Source organism: Oratosquilla oratoria, chromosome 23 (genome assembly GCF_046742065.1).
Source record: "Oratosquilla oratoria isolate Oo_2021 chromosome 23, ASM4674206v1, whole genome shotgun sequence".
NCBI lineage: Eukaryota > Metazoa > Arthropoda > Malacostraca > Stomatopoda > Squillidae > Oratosquilla > Oratosquilla oratoria.
In genome coordinates this window covers 54615142-54620604 of record NC_134799.1, presented here as the reverse complement: position 1 = coordinate 54620604, position 5463 = coordinate 54615142, and positions in this window count along the sequence as shown.

The window sequence follows — 5463 nt, the reverse complement described above, 5'->3', positions numbered from 1 at the left end:
GCAGTAAGAGAAATAAATCTCCCTAGGATACTTCAGGACTTTTGAACAAGGCCTTAAACGTGATTGCACCCATGCATTTTAGCACAAACTAGCATTATCATCACCTCTGTGGCTTTGGAAGCATCAAACGATAGTCGTGCATGGACTTGTGTTTTATTCCAGTGGCACTTTCTTTCGTAGTATTTTTGGCACCAACTAGTTTGGGTGCCAGGGTGTGCCGCGTCTATAACGATAAGTGCCAATGAGCGAGGCACCTGGTTCTCATAGGCCATCATGATCGCTGGAGGCAACTATTTAGGGGTTGGTTTTCTGCATTCATGGCCCAATTGTCATATCCTTTAGTGTAGATTTCTCTCGTGTTTCAGCAGCGTCTGTCAAAACCTCGGGATTACGATCAATTTGAAGAAAACACAAGTCATGGGTCAAGATGAGACCTCACCACCATAAGAGCATCACAATCTCTGACCATGAACTTGGGGGATGTGTATCCGGGGTCAACAATCTCAGACTACCCTCCCTCCCTCCCTCCCTCTCTCTCTCTCTCTCTCTCTCTCTCTCTCTCTCTCTCTCTCTCTCTCTCTCTCTCTCTCTCTCTCTCTCTCTCTCTCTCTCTCTCTCTTTCTCTCTCTCTCTCTCTCTCTCACACACACACACACACACACACACACACACACACACACACACACACACACACACACACACACACACACACACACACACACACACACACACACACACACAGCTCTCATCCGGGAGGGTAATAGCTGTCGATCACGAGTCCAACACGTGATCCAAGGCCATGGTGAAAACCGTGGTGAAACCATGGTGAATCACACACACACACACACACACACACACACACACACACACACACACACACACATGGAAGCACATCGTCAAAGCAGCTTCCACCATGGCAAGGAGAGCATGGTCCAGCCATGAACTGACGGATCACACCATGATACAGATCTACAAAGCCAGCTTCATGAGTACACTCCTGTACGGAAGTGAGTCCTGGACCCGTCGAGTCTGGCAAGAACAGAAACTCAACGCCTTTGATATGGACTTCCCCAGAAGCATCCTGGACATAAAACGGCAGGACAAAGTTTCCAACACCTCTGTCCTAGAGAGAGTTGGGATCGCCAGCATAATATACCCTACAAGTACACATGCGCTGACTGAGTCATGTGGTGTGGATGAACGATGGTCACATCTTCAAGTACTTCTTTTATGGAGAATTTGCTTTTGGGAAACACCCAGCAGCCAGACTCCAGCTGCGCTACAAAGAGTCTGCAATATGGAGCTGAAAGGACTCACCGAACAGGAAGAGACGTTTGTTCAGTTGTCTGAAGCGAAGAAACGGAGGATGAAAACCGTTAGTCAGGCCAATAGACGAGCATCAGACTTCATTTGCACCCGCTGCACTTGCGCATTGGTCAGTTCAGTCACACCGGACATTGTACCAGCTTCTCTATCTAGAGCACAACTTCACAATACCCTGTGTTAGCGTGGTATGTCGTACATTATACCATTATCGTACATTGTAATTGTGTGTTGCTTATTAGGGGAATTATATGTTTCCCCCTCTTTATAAAATTGTCATATGTTTTGTTGTTTGTTGTTTTATTATTTATTGTAATTATGTGTAATCATTGTGTATATTGTAATTATATTGGATATCGCATAATGCGATGCATGTCTGTTCGCGCCAAAATTGGCGGCGTGGAGTCAGTGGAGAGCCAGCTCTCGTTGTATACACACGTATTAGTTGTCAGTATCAGAGATTACAGTGTGATTCCTACAATTGAATTTTATTTAGTAGCCACCCAACACAACCCTCCTAATCTTTAGTAACTTCACTGATGGACATCTGCGCCTTTTCTAGGGCGTTAGTGGTTTTCTTTCCACTGACTTTCGTCACTACACCTGTATAGTTTATTTGTTTGACTGTAGAGCTGGTCTTCCGAGTATAATTCTCCACATCAGCCTTGTGTTTCCGTGTCCTCTTTGTTATTCCTTGACGTGTGTGTTGCATGTGTTCCTAATTGCATTCTCTCTGTGGTGTGTATATGATACTACCTTCGTTTATGTTTTTCCTCGTTTTCTCACTTGCTATGTCCCATGTTTTCCTTCATGATGACTTGGCAATCTTCAGTCCTCCTTTCCTTAGGTATTTATTCAGTTAGGCCAAAAAATTAATTAGGAATAGTAACGACTTTTTTTTTGTTTGTCCCCTTCTCCATCCTCTTGTATATTAGTCATTATCTAAAAGATTTTTTCTTTCTTCTTTCTTTTTTTTAGTTCATGAGTAGACTCAACGGGATATATAGTCTGCTAAATGTGTTGACAATACGATGAAACTCCTGTCCATTTTTTATTTTTTATTACTGATCGTAAGAAAATTAAGCAAAATGGTTTAGTGCCTCAATTGTAGTCTTCACATGACTATCTGTTTCCCACGTCACTATATCCAAGAAAAGATAATTTGTTCTGTTCTTCCTCTTTTGTCTGTCAAGAAACACACTATCTATCATATATAACTTGTCATTGATATTTATGTTTTTGGATATTATTACTATTACATCATCACGTATATCTATTATATACTTAAAATCACTATTCTTGTGTATTCTACTTTTCCGTCACTCCCTTATATAGTGATGTCGCCACAGCGTTTAGTGGGAGCCCTTTGGCAAACCTTTCATTTGTCCATTATTTTATACATCATTCCCTACCACCTTTCACAGTTTCGGCGGTGTTTCGATATTATATATGTATATATATATATATACTGTATATATATAATATATATATATATATATATATATATATATGATATATATATATATATATATTTCTTTCTTAAGCTTTCTAGCTTTCGGAAAGTAGATTTCTGGGGGAATGAGAGGGGAAGAAGCAAATTTCCAATTGACATTGGTAACTTATATTAACACAGAAGTCTATGTTATATACAAAATAAATGAAAATAAACAAAACACAGTAAAATAAACCCAAGACGTTTCGCAGATCGTTCTGCATCTTCAGTTGGAATGAAGGGAAGTGTGACCAAGACTAGTTATTTACTTAAGCGTATTTTCCATATGCCTTACTATGGACTTATCCACCTTTGAAAGGAGGCATATGACTTCAATATAGGGAATCATTATTGCTAGATCGCGATTTCGGTTGCAATACCCTTTTCCAGTAGCGTGGAATATTGTTTCTCTATGGTTAGGGTAAGAAGGTCCCAAAGGATAATGTGATGATATTTCATTTTATATTTTTTGTGTTCATACTTTCTCCTCACTGGGGGAGGCTACTGGACAACTGGGAGAGTTAACTGTGTGGCCTCAGAGATATAAGAACTCTACCATCGGCGCCTACATCTGGAGAGCACTCACCCCACTGTAGCACTTGGAAACAAGCACACAATGAAATCGAGCTCTCTGTCTAAGTATTAATAAGCAATGGCTTCAATGAGAAATACATTAACCGCCAGCCCAAGAAGATAATGGACGGCTGGTACAACGGTAATAACAATAACTATAATAAGGAGAAAATAAACATCTATGGATCCACATTTACATCAGCTTACAAAGAAGAACGCATAATGAGACAAATTATCAGGAAAAACATCGAACCAGTCAACCCAGAGAATACTAAACTTAGTGATTTACTATAAGAGCAAGAAAACAAGCCACCTCCTACTTAAGAGCAGCCCACACCAAGAGAGAAAGATATTTCAGAAGTCACATGTCATCTATAGGTTCAAATGGAACTGTGAAGCCCTCATTTCCACCTATATTGGCATGACGACAGTGAGGTTATCCCATCGCCTTTCATACCACCTGCATTAGGAGCCTCTAAAAACCACTCAAGGTCTTAGTATGGCATAGCCCTGACAAGAAACATGCTAGAAGGAAATGCAGATATTTTGGATATATGTACAGACTATAAACGCCTCCTAATCTTGAGGTATTATATATCAGAGTTGAGCCCAAACTAAAGCATGCGAGTAACCGATACTAACCCAAGCACGATACAAACCGCCACTAACACAATTATGGGAAAAAACATCACAAACCCAAGTACAGGGAAACACACACACACACACACACACACACACACACACACACACACACACACACACACACACACACACACACACACAAGGACATTTCGTCACAACCCGAAGCCAGAGGCTCTCCAAGCATACGACAACCCCTCACTACCCGAGCTACCTAATAACATCTCCCAGTTATCTGGTAACCTTCTCAAGTGAAGAGCAGGTATGAACACAAACATATAAAATGAAATATCATGACTTCATTCATTAGAACATTCTTCCCTAACCACAGAGAAAGAATATCTCACGCTAATGAAGAAGAGTTTTGTATCCGAAATCGCGATCTTTTGAAGTCTTAAGCCTCCTTTCAAAGGAGAGCAGTCCATAGTCAGTCATATGGAAAATACTCTTAAGAAAATAATAGGTGCAGATCTAGCCATCACTTTTAATGAGATATGTGTATATGTATGTATAAATATATTGATGTGCTCATTGAATTGTGCCTGTGCGCGTGCGCACGACTGCACGGGCGCGGGCAAAATGAAAGATTATATTTTAGAGTCGAGTATTTTTCAGTGTTTGTCACGTGAAAAGACGTTGTAAATCAGGGGGAAATGTAGGAAGAGGCATTAAATCATAATGAACCAAAGACATAAAGCAGGAAGGGGCGCAAGGAGAACCCACACTGAACCTGGTTAGTCGTAACGACTCGCACGGAACTGGGGATTTGGAATGGGAATGTGGTACTTGGTGTTGCCGAAGAGATAATAACATAAAAATGGAAGAGGCTACAAGAGACCATAAGGCCTACACTAGGGAGTTCCATGTCTCTTACAACCTGTCATCCCAATCTATAAAATTATCTTCTCTCAAAACAACGAACCGTTTCAACGCCCACTACATGGTTACAGAGTCAACTCCGTTCATCATCCATTCTGTTGATAAATCAGTTCTTGCTTGTCTCCTTGAACCTAAAATTGTCCAATCCAAACCCATTACTACGACCCCTGACCTGCTGTCGTGATATGATGACCTTGCTTGCATCACAATTTACAGTGCTTGTACTTTAGACGATGCTGTGAAAAGGAAGATCCACTGTCCAGGGAGATTAGGTTTACACCGGGGGGCGCTTAACTGTCCCCGAAGACATCAAGTTTGAACCTGTTAGGGATATGAATTGTTCAAAGAGCTGTTCGGAGTGAGAGAACTGGACAAGTGGTGAGGGAGAAAAAAAAGAAAAAAAAAATGAACAGACCCAAGACAATCTGGGTTGAACATCGAAGAAAATGAAGGTGGGTGGTTTGCAAAAGGAATGGATGAATCACAGGTGGAGGTGAAGAATAAGAACAGGAGCACCGAAAAGAAAATGGAAGGGGACCATGGAGAGAAGACATCAT